This window comes from Salmo salar, chromosome ssa25 (genome assembly GCF_905237065.1).
Source record: "Salmo salar chromosome ssa25, Ssal_v3.1, whole genome shotgun sequence".
Lineage (NCBI taxonomy): Eukaryota > Metazoa > Chordata > Actinopteri > Salmoniformes > Salmonidae > Salmo > Salmo salar.
In genome coordinates, this window is record NC_059466.1 from 40,757,789 (window position 1) to 40,774,852 (window position 17,064).

General features: G+C 43.1%; 7 non-coding genes across 7 annotated transcripts; all 7 read left to right on the forward strand.

Annotated features, from left to right (window-relative positions):
* The first annotated feature begins 135 nt into the window (after positions 1-135).
* LOC123730670 (U1 spliceosomal RNA) lies at positions 136-299 on the forward strand. The gene has a single exon (XR_006762105.1). It is a non-coding gene; the product is annotated as a U1 spliceosomal RNA (small nuclear RNA).
* Positions 300-956: 657 nt separating this feature from the next.
* Positions 957-1,075, forward strand: LOC123730561 (5S ribosomal RNA). Its single transcript, XR_006762030.1, has one exon. It is a non-coding gene; the product is annotated as a 5S ribosomal RNA (ribosomal RNA).
* Positions 1,076-3,504: 2,429 nt separating this feature from the next.
* On the forward strand, positions 3,505-3,668 carry LOC123730671 (U1 spliceosomal RNA). The gene has a single exon (XR_006762106.1). It is a non-coding gene; the product is annotated as a U1 spliceosomal RNA (small nuclear RNA).
* Positions 3,669-12,276: 8,608 nt separating this feature from the next.
* On the forward strand, positions 12,277-12,440 carry LOC123730672 (U1 spliceosomal RNA). Its single transcript, XR_006762107.1, has one exon. It is a non-coding gene; the product is annotated as a U1 spliceosomal RNA (small nuclear RNA).
* A 657-nt stretch (positions 12,441-13,097) lies between these two features.
* LOC123730668 (5S ribosomal RNA) lies at positions 13,098-13,216 on the forward strand. Its single transcript, XR_006762103.1, has one exon. It is a non-coding gene; the product is annotated as a 5S ribosomal RNA (ribosomal RNA).
* A 2,431-nt stretch (positions 13,217-15,647) lies between these two features.
* LOC123730673 (U1 spliceosomal RNA) lies at positions 15,648-15,811 on the forward strand. The gene has a single exon (XR_006762108.1). It is a non-coding gene; the product is annotated as a U1 spliceosomal RNA (small nuclear RNA).
* A 657-nt stretch (positions 15,812-16,468) lies between these two features.
* On the forward strand, positions 16,469-16,587 carry LOC123730678 (5S ribosomal RNA). Its single transcript, XR_006762113.1, has one exon. It is a non-coding gene; the product is annotated as a 5S ribosomal RNA (ribosomal RNA).
* Positions 16,588-17,064: the final 477 nt, after the last annotated feature.

Sequence of the window (17,064 nt, forward strand, 5' to 3'; positions counted from 1 at the left end):
CTGTCTGCAAGTGCATTCCTAAACGGCATTTAACGCCGGTCGAAGTGGCGTGATATTAGCAGAACACAAAGTAGTTACCGTCAGCCGAAAATGTTGGCACTGGAAAGACTTGCCCTCCACCGATGTGTATAACTCATACTTACCTGGCAAGGGAGATACCGTGATCAAGAAGGCGGTTCACCCAGGGCGAGGCTCAGCCATTGCACTCCGGCTGTGCTGACCCCTGCGAATTTCCCAAATGTGGAAATCTCGATTGCATAATTTATGGTAGTGGGGGACTGCGTTCGCGCTCTCCCCTGATGTCTTGTTTAATGATACAACTGTGGCTTGCCGACAGGTGTGAGGATGATGTGTGAAGATCTTTGAAATCAATTGTCAAAGAGACTTTATGTTACGCTTAATCAAAAGGTGCAAACATCTGTTTGTAGCGAAACATGGTTGGCATTTTGTGGAAACATCATGTTGCGAAATGCAGCATGCTATTTATGACACGCTGGTACTTCAATCAAGACATGGTTGGGAAGCCGCTCTGGACCCCTACCCGTCATGATGTGTCATACGCGCCCCATGCGCTAACAATATGAAATTGTCCTTACATGCGCTCCTCCTTAGCACAGAGCAATGTAATAGGTTTTCTACATTCAGAACTTTCGTGTATTGATTCTGGCTAGTAGGATAGCTGCATGGGAAAGTGTTGCTAATGATGTATTTGTCCGAATTCATTGGATTTGTCCGTTTTTTTCCCCACAAGGCTGTGTGGAAAATATGCCCTTGCTTTGAAATGTTAGCAAGGTTAGTTTGATTTTGTGCTAAAAAGTGATGGCTACAGTATATGTAATTACTTGCAGTTTTTGAGTGAGCCAAAGTTCAAGCTGCTTATCTAATTGGTGAAAACGCAATGTCTGTTTATCACACTCACTTTGACTTCATATGCTGTACCATGAGTTAGTCTAACGGCTTACGGCCATACCAGCCTGAATACGCCCGATCTCGTCTGATCTCGGAAGCTAAGCAGGGTCGGGCCTGGTTAGTACTTGGATGGGAGACCGCCTGGGAATACCAGGTGCTGTAAGCTTTTTCTCCACTAGGGTGTGCTCTTGCGTCATTTCATCAGCAACACTGCCTTGTAGTGACCTTTTGATGCTGAATTGACTACATTTCTTTCTTTTTACATTTTAGTCATTTTTAGCAGACGCTCTTATCCATACATTTCATACATTCCCCCCCCCGTACTAAATGCAGCTTCTGTGGGTTAGCCTCCCCTGCCCTTTTAATACGATCAAAGTTCTTTGTGTTGTCAGGGAGCAACTGCCTTTATTTATAAGACAAATAAGAATATTGTTACTGAATGCAGCTTGTGTGTGCTTTGTGCTCCCTCGCCCTGTTCAAATGATCAAAGGAAATAATGCTGCTGAGTGGAACTGGACCGGTGTCTGATGGCCCTGTGCTTTCCATGGTGGAATTAGAACCGTTTTTTTAACGGAGTAAATCAAAAGCACAAAAGAATGTGAGATGTTATTGATAATAAATCAATTGGTTTCATGCATTTGTCTCTCTCCCTGTGTGTGTGTGTGTGTGTGTGTGTGTGTGTGTGTGTGTGTGTGTGTGTGTGGGTGTGTGTGTGTCTGAACGTGATTGTATTTCGTCATATCGCATACATTTCTGATATCAGACAGGTTAAGATATACTGCTCAAAAAAATAAAGGGAACACTTAAACAACACATCCTAGATCTGAATGAAAGAAATAATCTTATTAAATACTTTTTTCTTTACATAGTTGAATGTGCTGACAACAAAATCACACAAAAATAATCAATGGAAATCTAATTTATCAACCCATGGAGGTCTGGATTTGGAGTCACACTCAAAATTAAAGTGGAAAACCACACTACAGGCTGATCCAACTTTGATGAAATGTCCTTAAAACAAGTCAAAATGAGGCTCAGTAGTGTGTGTGGCCTCCACGTGCCTGTATGACCTCCCTACAACGCCTGGGCATGCTCCTGATGAGGTGGCGGATGGTCTCCTGAGGGATCTCCTCCCAGACCTGGACTAAAGCATCCGCCAACTCCTGGACAGTCTGTGGTGCAACATGGTGTTGGTGGATGGAGCGAGACATGATGTCCCAGATGTGCTCAATTGGATTCAGGTCTGGGGAACGGGCGGGCCAGTCCATAGCATCAATGCCTTCCTCTTGCAGGAACTGCTGACACACTCCAGCCACATGAGGTCTAGCATTGTCTCGCATTAGGAGGAATCCAGGGCCAACCGCACCAGCATATGGTCTCACAAGGGGTCTGAGGATCTCATCTCGGTACCTAATGGCAGTCAGGCTACCTCTGGCGAGCACATGGAGGGCTGTGCGGCCCCCCAAAGAAATGCCACCCCACACCATGACTGACCCACCGCCAAACCGGTCATGCTGGAGGATGTTGCAGGCAGCAGAACGTTCTCCGCGGGCGTCTCCAGATTCTGTCACGTCTGTCATGTGCTCTGTGTGAACCTGCTTTCATCTGTGAAGAGCACAGGGCGCCAGTGGCGAATTTGCCAATCTTGGTGTTCTCTGGCAAATGCCAAACGTCCTGCACGGCGTTGGGCTGTAAGCACAACCCCCACCTGTGGACGTCGGGCCCTCATACCACCCTCATGGAGTCTGTTTCTGACCGTTTGAGCAGACACATGCACATTTGTGGCCTGCTGGAGGTCATTTTGCAGGGCTCTGGCAGTGCTCCTCCTGCTCCTCCTTGCACAAAGGCGGAGGTAGCGGTCCTGCTGCTGGGTTGTTGCCCTCCTACGGCCTCCTCCACGTCTCCTGATGTACTGGCCTGTCTCCTGGTAACGCCTCCATGCTCTGGACACTACGCTGACAGACACAGCAAACCTTCTTGCCACAGCTCGCATTGATGTGCCATCCTGGATGAGCTGCACTACCTGAGCCACTTGTGTGGGTTGTAGACTCCGTCTCATGCTACCACCAGAGTGAAAGCACCGCCAGCATTCAAAAGTGACCAAAACATCAGCCAGGAAGCATAGGAACTGAGAAGTGGTCTGTGGTTCCCACCTGCAGAACCACTCCTTTATTGGGGGTGTCTTGCTTATTGCCTATAATTTCCACCTGTTGTCTATTCCATTTGCACAACAGCATTTGAAATGTATTGTCAATCAGTGTTGCTTCCTAAGTGGACAGTTTGATTTCACAGAAGTGTCATTGACTTGGAGTTACATTGTGTTGTTTAAGTGTTCCCTTTATTTTTTTGAGCAGTGTATTAAAAAGTCATTGGTGATTTTTTTCTACAGTGTTGCATGATGGGAATCTAGTGGTTCACTGATATAATCTAGTAAACAAAATAAACTACTTTTTCACCACTCTGTCTGCAAGTGCATTCCTAAACGGCATTTAACGCCGGTCGAAGTGGCGTGATATTAGCAGAACACAAAGTAGTTACCGTCAGCCGAAAATGTTGGCACTGGAAAGACTTGCCCTCCACCGATGTGTATAACTCATACTTACCTGGCAAGGGAGATACCGTGATCAAGAAGGCGGTTCACCCAGGGCGAGGCTCAGCCATTGCACTCCGGCTGTGCTGACCCCTGCGAATTTCCCAAATGTGGAAATCTCGATTGCATAATTTATGGTAGTGGGGGACTGCGTTCGCGCTCTCCCCTGATGTCTTGTTTAATGATACAACTGTGGCTTGCCGACAGGTGTGAGGATGATGTGTAAGATCTTTGAAATCAATTGTCAAAGAGACTTTATGTTACGCTTAATCAAAAGGTGCAAACATCTGTTTGTAGCGAAACATGGTTGGCATTTTGTGGAAACATCATGTTGCGAAATGCAGCATGGTATTTATGACACGCTGGTACTTCAATCAAGACATGGTTGGGAAGCCGCTCTGGACCCCTACCCGTCATGATGTGTCATACGCGCCCCATGCGCTAACAATATGAAATTGTCCTTACATGCGCTCCTCCTTAGCACAGAGCAATGTAATAGGTTTTCTACATTCAGAACTTTCGTGTATTGATTCTGGCTAGTAGGATAGCTGCATGGGAAAGTGTTGCTAATGATGTATTTGTCCGAATTCATTGGATTTGTCCGTTTTTTTCCCCACAAGGCTGTGTGGAAAATATGCCCTTGCTTTGAAATGTTAGCAAGGTTAGTTTGATTTTGTGCTAAAAAGTGATGGCTACAGTATATGTAATTACTTGCAGTTTTTGAGTGAGCCAAAGTTCAAGCTGCTTATCTAATTGGTGAAAACGCAATGTCTGTTTATCACACTCACTTTGACTTCATATGCTGTACCATGAGTTAGTCTAACGGCTTACGGCCATACCAGCCTGAATACGCCTTCCGGTGAGTAAGACAGGTGCAGGTAATTACGCTGTAAGTGAGTGTTTGCTCGAGAGCTATTTGTTTGATATTCTTAGTTTTTTGACGGATAATATCTGATTTTGAATTCAAATAAGTTTAAGTTTAGTGAGTTTTTTCCCCCTTGCAGTTCTGCTGCTTGGGGGTGAGTTTTTGAGACTTTTTCTGATTTCTTAATGACGGACAACATGGCAACGAATAATGGAACGGATAAAGACAAAGGCAATGCGCAAAGGACAAAATTTGGACCTGAAGGTGGCTTAAAATACGGCAAGGAACGAACGGTGGTGGTGGAATTGATAGGAGAAGACAAGATAACGACGATGGAATTACTAAGATCAATTAAAGATGTGTGCGGAGAGTTGGTGGGGTGCAGAATTAAAGGAGAAAGGAAATATGAAGTCACGATGCGGGATGCAAAAGGAAAAGAGCGTTTAATGGATGGGTTCAAGATCAAGAATACGAAGGTAATGGCAAGAGACGTGATGGCAAACGAACTCATAGTCTCGTTCATGAATTTGCCAGTCTATATAGAGGACGGAGCTATAGTAGACAAATTGCGGAGCTGGGGTGTAGCGGCCGTCTCGGAAATCAGAAGGAGAGTGTGGCCGGGGACGGAAATCGTAGATGGGACGAGATACTGTAAGGTCAAGTTCACAGACACCGTGCAGTCTTTGCCGTATTCCACTAAGTTTGAGACATTGGAGGGTGGCGAATATTTCAGGGTGATACATGACAAGCAGGTTAGGGTATGCCGCTTGTGTATCCAACCTGGACATATTTTAAAGGACTGCCCTGACTTTAGATGTTTTAAGTGCGGAAACCAGGGACACTATGCGAGGGAATGTGCTGGAGCGAGAGAGAGGGCCGTTTGCGCAGGATGTCGGAAGAGAACTGACGAGTGCAACTGTGGAGAGGTTGCAAATGAGGAGGAGAGCCAGGACCTCTTTATGGAAGCTGATGAAGCATCGCGAGGAGAAGAAGAGGATGGGAAAGAGAACGTGGAGGAAAGTGGAGAGATGCAGAAGATGGAGCAGAAGACGGACGAAACAGGGAGCAGCATGGGTTCAGAGATGAGAAGAGGGAGTTTCCAGGAGGAGGGGGAGATCAAGCTGGGTGGAGGCACTGGGGACGCACAGATTTTGGGGGAAGGCTCAGCCCTTGCGAGTACATCGGGGGTGAAGATATGGAGGGGAGTTTGATTTTGACGACAGTACCAGAGACGGAGAGAGATACGGGGAGCACTTCGGGTGTGGGAGGAAATAAATTGAGTTGGTTGGACGATATGGACTTGGAGGAAATATCTGATACGGAAGATGGGGAAAAGATAGAAAGACTAAGGGAAAGATACAGGAAGAGGAAGATGACGGGGGGAGAGAAGAAGGATGGAGGAGGAAAGAAACAGGACAAAAGGTAGAGGACAATGAAGGTATACTTTTTCATTTTATTACTTTTTGAAATGGTAAATTTTGTGTCCTTAAATGTAAATGGGTTAAGGACAATGGATAAATTTCAAAATATAGTGCAAATGGAAAATGTGGATATCTTATGTCTACAAGAGACGCATTGGGACAATGATTGTGTATTGAAAGTAAAACAAATATGGAGGGATTTTATTTTTGTTAATAATGGTAGAGGGAATTCTAGTGGGGTTGCTATTTTATTGAGGAAGGATGTGGTGGACAAAGTGGTACATGTACATGATGATAATAATGGGAGGATTTTAGTTTTAGATTTTGAGTATATGGATATGAAGTTTAGAATTATAAATGTTTATGCGCCAAATAACGAAATAGAGCGCAAGGTTTTATTTATTGAAGTGGGACGATGGAGTGTGGGAAATTGTATTGTGGTGGGGGATTTTAATGTGAAATTGGACAGATTAGATATGACAAGGGGAGCAGCTTTTAGAAATGATGCATCTAGAGGGGTTTTAAAGAAAATGATGTTTGAGAAAAAACTTATTGACATATGGAGAGATGACAATCCCGATAAACGAGAATTTTCGAGAAGGCAGGTGGTTTTAGGGGAATTAAAACAAACTAGAATAGATTTGATTTTAGTTAAAGAAAGTTTAAGGGATTTTATCAAAGATGTTAAGTATGTTTTTACAACTTTCAGTGATCATGCATGTTTAAGTTTCTCGGTGGGTTTAGACAAGGAAAGAATAGGAGGTGGTACGTGGTGTATGAATGCGAGTTATTTAGGGGATGAGGATTATTGTAAACAACTGAAATCTTTGATAACATGTGAAATGGAAGATAAGCAGAAAGGGGATGATAAGTGTTTATGGTGGGACAAGGTTAAGGAAAAAATAAAAGTGTTTAGTACAAGATATGCAAGGAAAAAGAGAGGCAGGATGAAAAGAAAAGAAAATGAGTTGAGAGCAAAATTGGATGAAGAAATGGGCAAATGTGACAGTGAACCTAATTATAATATAGAAAAGTTTTTAGAGTTGAAAGCAAAATTGAGTAAATATGACATGGATAGGTGTAAGGGGGCTATTATAAGAAGCAAAGCAAAGTATTTTTTGGAGGGGGAGAAATGCACCTCCTTTTTTCTTGGATTAGAGAAGAGTACTCAAAGAAGAACATATCTTAGACAGATTGAAAATGTGAAGGGGGAAGTAGTAGATGATTATGTAGAGATTTTAGAGACAGTGCAGAATTTTTATAAGGACTTATTTAAAAAAGGGGAGGTGGATGAGGGGTGTGTACAGGAGATTTTAGGTAGTGTGGAGGTGAAAATTAATGGAGAGGATAAGTTGATGTGTGATGGGAAGATTACAGTAAATGAAGTTACGGATGCGATAAAAGGTTTACAGTTGAATAAGAGCCCTGGAGTAGATGGTATCATTGCAGAGTTTTATAAAATTTATGAAAGGCTTTTAGCACCTATTTTATTGGAGGTTTATCACTATATGGAGGAGAAGGATTGTGTATCAGAATCAATGGTGACAGGAATGATAACTATTTTATATAAAAACAAAGGGAGTAAGGTAAAATTGGAGAATTATAGGCCTATTAGTTTATTAAATGTGGATTACAAGATTTTAGCCAAAATCTTAGCGAATAGGATGAAGAGAGTTTTACATGATATTATTGCACCAACACAGAATTATAGTGTTCCTGGGAGAGATATAGCTGACACAATTAATACAATTAGAGACGTGATACACAAAATGAATGGGGATAAGATAGGGGGTATTGTTTTAAGCATAGATTTAAATAAGGCTTTTGATAGGGTAGAACATGATTTTATGTTTAGGGCCTTGGAAAGATTTGGTTTTGGTAATAAAATAATAAGGTGGATTAAATTATTATATAGAAATGCAAAAAGTAGGGTGAAATGCAATGGGGTTTTAACTGATTCTTTTACCCTGGAGAGATCTGTGAGACAGGGATGTCCTTTATCTGCTTTACTTTATGTTTTATCAGCTGAACCTTTAGCGGCTTTTCTTAAGAAGGATAATTTTATTAATTGTGTACAGACTCCACAGAAGGGTTCAAGTTTGATTCACCAATATGCAGATGACACAACTATAACAGTTAGAGATGAGGATAGTGTAAAAAGGGTAATAGAAGGTTTTAAAGTATATGGAAGAGCATCAGGAGCAAAAGTTAATATGGAAAAGTCTGTTGTAATGTATATTGGGAAAGTAAATGAGGGGAATTTTCCTTTTAAAGAGGTCAAAGATTATTTTAAGGTGTTAGGAGTTTTTATAGGAGTAAAAGAAAAGGAAGCTAGAGATTTGACATGGAGTGGGGTGATAAATAAAGTCAGGAAGGTTGTAAATATGTGGAAGGGGAGGTTGTTAAAATTAAAGGGGAAGGTTATTGTTATAAATTCTTTACTGATGTCAATTTTTGTTCATGTCATGAATGTACTAGATGTGCCAGAATGGGTTTTAACTGAAATGAATAAGATTTTAGTTGATTTTTTATGGGATGGGAAGGGGGTGAAAATCGCTTTTAAAACATTGATTGCAGGTTATGAGGAGGGGGGCTTGAAGTTAGTGGATCTAAAGGTGAGGAAAATAGCGATAAGAGTGAAAATGGTTCGGAAGTATTTATATGGAGAATTAGATTACGGGTGGAAAAAGTTTTTTACAGAGTATTTGCAGGAGGTTGGGAGGATCGGGGATAATGGTTTATTAATGTGTGTAAAACAAGAAATGTTGGGAAAAATACCTTTGTTTTATAAGGAAGTTTTTGAGGCTTGGGGACACTTTTTACCACACATTTCCTATGAATGTAACATTTTGGAAAATATTTTAAACCAGCCAATCTTTTTGAATCCAAAGATCAAGTATAATAATGCAATGTTGTATTGTAAATATTTTATGAGAGCTGGGATGAGACAGATTGGTGATATTCTATATGAGGTCATTCCGGGGTTTCTACCGGTACACGCTATTTATGACAATGTAATTGAGGTAGATGATGACATAAGCAAAACTACAGTAGAAAATATGTATAAGAGAATTCTGGGGTGTATTCCGGAGGAGTGGGTGGTTTTAATAAATACAGAGGTGGTTAAGAGAGCTAGGGGTTTACCGGTTTTATTTTATGAAAAAAATGGAGTGAAACATGATTTGTCAGGCTTGAAAGTTAAAACAGTCTATAGTAAATGTATTTTAAAAGAGATAAAAGTTCCTGCTTCAGAGAAAGTGTGGTCGGAGGTCTTTGTAGATTTGGATGTGAAATCAATATGGAAGAATGTTAATGTAAAATGGAATTCCATAGAATGTGAAGATAATGATTTTAAAATAAAACATAATAGGATTTTTACTAATGTGGTTCTACATCAAATCAACAGAAATATTAAGAGAGAATGTGACATTTGTCATATAGGGGTGGAAAACTTTTTGCACTTTTTCATTGAATGTAGTAGATTAAGAGGGTTTCATGAATTTCTAAAGGAGCTTTTAGTAAAACATTGGGGGAGGAGATTTTTAATGGGGTGGAATGGAGGAGATTTTTTCTTTTTGGTATAAATGGGAAAAGTAAAGTTTTGAACTTTAATTTGGTTAATTATGTTTTAAGTCATGCTCGATATGCTGTAAGATTAAGAAGGAACTTGGGTCATTATGAAGGAAAATGTGTGAGTGTGGAGGTACTTTTTAAGAGTATGTTGGAGAAAAATATAGAGATAATACATAGATATGGTGGATGCAACTTTGAAAAGCAATTTGTGTGGGGGAGTACATTTATTCGAATTTCATCAAATGGAAAACTTGTGTTTAATTATTAATTGGATTTAATTGTTAATTGATTGTATTTTCTTTCTGATTTTGTAAAGGGTGAATTGTTCACCCTTTAATTATGATTGAAACGATGTAAAATTGTCTGTTTCTCATAATAAAATATAAAAAAAAAAAAATACGCCCGATCTCGTCTGATCTCGGAAGCTAAGCAGGGTCGGGCCTGGTTAGTACTTGGATGGGAGACCGCCTGGGAATACCAGGTGCTGTAAGCTTTTTCTCCACTAGGGTGTGCTCTTGCGTCATTTCATCAGCAACACTGCCTTGTAGTGACCTTTTGATGCTGAATTGACTACATTTCTTTCTTTTTACATTTTAGTCATTTTTAGCAGACGCTCTTATCCATACATTTCATACATTCCCCCCCCCCGTACTAAATGCAGCTTCTGTGGGTTAGCCTCCCCTGCCCTTTTAATACGATCAAAGTTCTTTGTGTTGTCAGGGAGCAACTGCCTTTATTTATAAGACAAATAAGAATATTGTTACTGAATGCAGCTTGTGTGTGCTTTGTGCTCCCTCGCCCTGTTCAAATGATCAAAGGAAATAATGCTGCTGAGTGGAACTGGACCGGTGTCTGATGGCCCTGTGCTTTCCATGGTGGAATTAGAACCGTTTTTTTAACGGAGTAAATCAAAAGCACAAAAGAATGTGAGATGTTATTGATAATAAATCAATTGGTTTCATGCATTTGTCTCTCTCCCTGTGTGTGTGTGTGTGTGTGTGTGTGTGTTTGTGTGTGTGTGTGTGTGGGTGTGTGTGTGTCTGAACGTGATTGTATTTCGTCATATCGCATACATTTCTGATATCAGACAGGTTAAGATATACTGCTCAAAAAAATAAAGGGAACACTTAAACAACACATCCTAGATCTGAATGAAAGAAATAATCTTATTAAATACTTTTTTCTTTACATAGTTGAATGTGCTGACAACAAAATCACACAAAAATAATCAATGGAAATCTAATTTATCAACCCATGGAGGTCTGGATTTGGAGTCACACTCAAAATTAAAGTGGAAAACCACACTACAGGCTGATCCAACTTTGATGAAATGTCCTTAAAACAAGTCAAAATGAGGCTCAGTAGTGTGTGTGGCCTCCACGTGCCTGTATGACCTCCCTACAACGCCTGGGCATGCTCCTGATGAGGTGGCGGATGGTCTCCTGAGGGATCTCCTCCCAGACCTGGACTAAAGCATCCGCCAACTCCTGGACAGTCTGTGGTGCAACATGGTGTTGGTGGATGGAGCGAGACATGATGTCCCAGATGTGCTCAATTGGATTCAGGTCTGGGGAACGGGCGGGCCAGTCCATAGCATCAATGCCTTCCTCTTGCAGGAACTGCTGACACACTCCAGCCACATGAGGTCTAGCATTGTCTTGCATTAGGAGGAATCCAGGGCCAACCGCACCAGCATATGGTCTCACAAGGGGTCTGAGGATCTCATCTCGGTACCTAATGGCAGTCAGGCTACCTCTGGCGAGCACATGGAGGGCTGTGCGGCCCCCCAAAGAAATGCCACCCCACACCATGACTGACCCACCGCCAAACCGGTCATGCTGGAGGATGTTGCAGGCAGCATAACGTTCTCCGCGGCGTCTCCAGATTCTGTCACGTCTGTCATGTGCTCTGTGTGAACCTGCTTTCATCTGTGAAGAGCACAGGGCGCCAGTGGCGAATTTGCCAATCTTGGTGTTCTCTGGCAAATGCCAAACGTCCTGCACGGCGTTGGGCTGTAAGCACAACCCCCACCTGTGGACGTCGGGCCCTCATACCACCCTCATGGAGTCTGTTTCTGACCGTTTGAGCAGACACATGCACATTTGTGGCCTGCTGGAGGTCATTTTGCAGGGCTCTGGCAGTGCTCCTCCTGCTCCTCCTTGCACAAAGGCGGAGGTAGCGGTCCTGCTGCTGGGTTGTTGCCCTCCTACGGCCTCCTCCACGTCTCCTGATGTACTGGCCTGTCTCCTGGTAACGCCTCCATGCTCTGGACACTACGCTGACAGACACAGCAAACCTTCTTGCCACAGCTCGCATTGATGTGCCATCCTGGATGAGCTGCACTACCTGAGCCACTTGTGTGGGTTGTAGACTCCGTGTCATGCTACCACCAGAGTGAAAGCACCGCCAGCATTCAAAAGTGACCAAAACATCAGCCAGGAAGCATAGGAACTGAGAAGTGGTCTGTGGTTCCCACCTGCAGAACCACTCCTTTATTGGGGGTGTCTTGCTTATTGCCTATAATTTCCACCTGTTGTCTATTCCATTTGCACAACAGCATTTGAAATGTATTGTCAATCAGTGTTGCTTCCTAAGTGGACAGTTTGATTTCACAGAAGTGTCATTGACTTGGAGTTACATTGTGTTGTTTAAGTGTTCCCTTTATTTTTTTGAGCAGTGTATTAAAAAGTCATTGGTGATTTTTTTCTACAGTGTTGCATGATGGGAATCTAGTGGTTCACTGATATAATCTAGTAAACAAAATAAACTACTTTTTCACCACTCTGTCTGCAAGTGCATTCCTAAACGGCATTTAACGCCGGTCGAAGTGGCGTGATATTAGCAGAACACAAAGTAGTTACCGTCAGCCGAAAATGTTGGCACTGGAAAGACTTGCCCTCCACCGATGTGTATAACTCATACTTACCTGGCAAGGGAGATACCGTGATCAAGAAGGCGGTTCACCCAGGGCGAGGCTCAGCCATTGCACTCCGGCTGTGCTGACCCCTGCGAATTTCCCAAATGTGGAAATCTCGATTGCATAATTTATGGTAGTGGGGGACTGCGTTCGCGCTCTCCCCTGATGTCTTGTTTAATGATACAACTGTGGCTTGCCGACAGGTGTGAGGATGATGTGTGAAGATCTTTGAAATCAATTGTCAAAGAGACTTTATGTTACGCTTAATCAAAAGGTGCAAACATCTGTTTGTAGCGAAACATGCTTGGCATTTTGTGGAAACATCATGTTGCGAAATGCAGCATGGTATTTATGACACGCTGGTACTTCAATCAAGACATGGTTGGGAAGCCGCTCTGGACCCCTACCCGTCATGATGTGTCATACGCGCCCCATGCGCTAACAATATGAAATTGTCCTTACATGCGCTCCTCCTTAGCACAGAGCAATGTAATAGGTTTTCTACATTCAGAACTTTCGTGTATTGATTCTGGCTAGTAGGATAGCTGCATGGGAAAGTGTTGCTAATGATGTATTTGTCCGAATTCATTGGATTTGTCCGTTTTTTTCCCCACAAGGCTGTGTGGAAAATATGCCCTTGCTTTGAAATGTTAGCAAGGTTAGTTTGATTTTGTGCTAAAAAGTGATGGCTACAGTATATGTAATTACTTGCAGTTTTTGAGTGAGCCAAAGTTCAAGCTGCTTATCTAATTGGTGAAAACGCAATGTCTGTTTATCACACTCACTTTGACTTCATATGCTGTACCATGAGTTAGTCTAACGGCTTACGGCCATACCAGCCTGAATACGCCCGATCTCGTCTGATCTCGGAAGCTAAGCAGGGTCGGGCCTGGTTAGTACTTGGATGGGAGACCGCCTGGGAATACCAGGTGCTGTAAGCTTTTTCTCCACTAGGGTGTGCTCTTGCGTCATTTCATCAGCAACACTGCCTTGTAGTGACCTTTTGATGCTGAATTGACTACATTTCTTTCTTTTTACATTTTAGTCATTTTTAGCAGACGCTCTTATCCATACATTTCATACATTCCCCCCCCCGTACTAAATGCAGCTTCTGTGGGTTAGCCTCCCCTGCCCTTTTAATACGATCAAAGTTCTTTGTGTTGTCAGGGAGCAACTGCCTTTATTTATAAGACAAATAAGAATATTGTTACTGAATGCAGCTTGTGTGTGCTTTGTGCTCCCTCGCCCTGTTCAAATGATCAAAGGAAATAATGCTGCTGAGTGGAACTGGACCGGTGTCTGATGGCCCTGTGCTTTCCATGGTGGAATTAGAACCGTTTTTTAACGGAGTAAATCAAAAGCACAAAAGAATGTGAGATGTTATTGATAATAAATCAATTGGTTTCATGCATTTGTCTCTCTCCCTGTGTGTGTGTGTGTGTGTGTGTGTGTGTGTGTGTGTGTGTGTGTGTGTGTGTGGGTGTGTGTGTGTCTGAACGTGATTGTATTTCGTCATATCGCATACATTTCTGATATCAGACAGGTTAAGATATACTGCTCAAAAAAATAAAGGGAACACTTAAACAACACATCCTAGATCTGAATGAAAGAAATAATCTTATTAAATACTTTTTTCTTTACATAGTTGAATGTGCTGACAACAAAATCACACAAAAATAATCAATGGAAATCTAATTTATCAACCCATGGAGGTCTGGATTTGGAGTCACACTCAAAATTAAAGTGGAAAACCACACTACAGGCTGATCCAACTTTGATGAAATGTCCTTAAAACAAGTCAAAATGAGGCTCAGTAGTGTGTGTGGCCTCCACGTGCCTGTATGACCTCCCTACAACGCCTGGGCATGCTCCTGATGAGGTGGCGGATGGTCTCCTGAGGGATCTCCTCCCAGACCTGGACTAAAGCATCCGCCAACTCCTGGACAGTCTGTGGTGCAACATGGTGTTGGTGGATGGAGCGAGACATGATGTCCCAGATGTGCTCAATTGGATTCAGGTCTGGGGAACGGGCGGGCCAGTCCATAGCATCAATGCCTTCCTCTTGCAGGAACTGCTGACACACTCCAGCCACATGAGGTCTAGCATTGTCTCGCATTAGGAGGAATCCAGGGCCAACCGCACCAGCATATGGTCTCACAAGGGGTCTGAGGATCTCATCTCGGTACCTAATGGCAGTCAGGCTACCTCTGGCGAGCACATGGAGGGCTGTGCGGCCCCCCAAAGAAATGCCACCCCACACCATGACTGACCCACCGCCAAACCGGTCATGCTGGAGGATGTTGCAGGCAGCAGAACGTTCTCCGCGGGCGTCTCCAGATTCTGTCACGTCTGTCATGTGCTCTGTGTGAACCTGCTTTCATCTGTGAAGAGCACAGGGCGCCAGTGGCGAATTTGCCAATCTTGGTGTTCTCTGGCAAATGCCAAACGTCCTGCACGGCGTTGGGCTGTAAGCACAACCCCCACCTGTGGACGTCGGGCCCTCATACCACCCTCATGGAGTCTGTTTCTGACCGTTTGAGCAGACACATGCACATTTGTGGCCTGCTGGAGGTCATTTTGCAGGGCTCTGGCAGTGCTCCTCCTGCTCCTCCTTGCACAAAGGCGGAGGTAGCGGTCCTGCTGCTGGGTTGTTGCCCTCCTACGGCCTCCTCCACGTCTCCTGATGTACTGGCCTGTCTCCTGGTAACGCCTCCATGCTCTGGACACTACGCTGACAGACACAGCAAACCTTCTTGCCACAGCTCGCATTGATGTGCCATCCTGGATGAGCTGCACTACCTGAGCCACTTGTGTGGGTTGTAGACTCCGTCTCATGCTACCACCAGAGTGAAAGCACCGCCAGCATTCAAAAGTGACCAAAACATCAGCCAGGAAGCATAGGAACTGAGAAGTGGTCTGTGGTTCCCACCTGCAGAACCACTCCTTTATTGGGGGTGTCTTGCTTATTGCCTATAATTTCCACCTGTTGTCTATTCCATTTGCACAACAGCATTTGAAATGTATTGTCAATCAGTGTTGCTTCCTAAGTGGACAGTTTGATTTCACAGAAGTGTCATTGACTTGGAGTTACATTGTGTTGTTTAAGTGTTCCCTTTATTTTTTTGAGCAGTGTATTAAAAAGTCATTGGTGATTTTTTTTCTACAGTGTTGCATGATGGGAATCTAGTGGTTCACTGATATAATCTAGTAAACAAAATAAACTACTTTTTCACCACTCTGTCTGCAAGTGCATTCCTAAACGGCATTTAACGCCGGTCGAAGTGGCGTGATATTAGCAGAACACAAAGTAGTTACCGTCAGCCGAAAATGTTGGCACTGGAAAGACTTGCCCTCCACCGATGTGTATAACTCATACTTACCTGGCAAGGGAGATACCGTGATCAAGAAGGCGGTTCACCCAGGGCGAGGCTCAGCCATTGCACTCCGGCTGTGCTGACCCCTGCGAATTTCCCAAATGTGGAAATCTCGATTGCATAATTTATGGTAGTGGGGGACTGCGTTCGCGCTCTCCCCTGATGTCTTGTTTAATGATACAACTGTGGCTTGCCGACAGGTGTGAGGATGATGTGGAAGATCTTTGAAATCAATTGTCAAAGAGACTTTATGTTACGCTTAATCAAAAGGTGCAAACATCTGTTTGTAGCGAAACATGCTTGGCATTTTGTGGAAACATCATGTTGCGAAATGCAGCATGCTATTTATGACACGCTGGTACTTCAATCAAGAGATGGTTGGGAAGCCGCTCTGGACCCCTACCCGTCATGATGTGTCATACGCGCCCCATGCGCTAACAATATAAAATTGTCCTTACATGCGCTCCTCCTTAGCACAGAGCAATGTAATAGGTTTTCTACATTCAGAACTTTCGTGTATTGATTCTGGCTAGTAGGATAGCTGCATGGGAAAGTGTTGCTAATGATGTATTTGTCCGAATTCATTGGATTTGTCCGTTTTTTTCCCCCACAAGGCTGTGTGGAAAATATGCCCTTGCTTTGAAATGTTAGCAAGGTTAGTTTGATTTTGTGCTAAAAAGTGATGGCTACAGTATATGTAATTACTTGCAGTTTTTGAGTGAGCCAAAGTTCAAGCTGCTTATCTAATTGGTGAAAACGCAATGTCTGTTTATCACACTCACTTTGACTTCATATGCTGTACCATGAGTTAGTCTAACGGCTTACGGCCATACCAGCCTGAATACGCCCGATCTCGTCTGATCTCGGAAGCTAAGCAGGGTCGGGCCTGGTTAGTACTTGGATGGGAGACCGCCTGGGAATACCAGGTGCTGTAAGCTTTTTCTCCACTAGGGTGTGCTCTTGCGTCATTTCATCAGCAACACTGCCTTGTAGTGACCTTTTGATGCTGAATTGACTACATTTCTTTCTTTTTACATTTTAGTCATTTTTAGCAGACGCTCTTATCCATACATTTCATACATTCCCCCCCGTACTAAATGCAGCTTCTGTGGGTTAGCCTCCCCTGCCCTTTTAATACGATCAAAGTTCTTTGTGTTGTCAGGGAGCAACTGCCTTTATTTATAAGACAAATAAGAATATTGTTACTGAATGCAGCTTGTGTGTGCTTTGTGCTCCCTCGCCCTGTTCAAATGATCAAAGGAAATAATGCTGCTGAGTGGAACTGGACCGGTGTCTGATGGCCCTGTGCTTTCCATGGTGGAATTAGAACCGTTTTTTTAACGGAGTAAATCAAAAGCACAAAAGAATGTGAGATGTTATTGATAATAAATCAATTGGTTTCATGCATTTGTCTC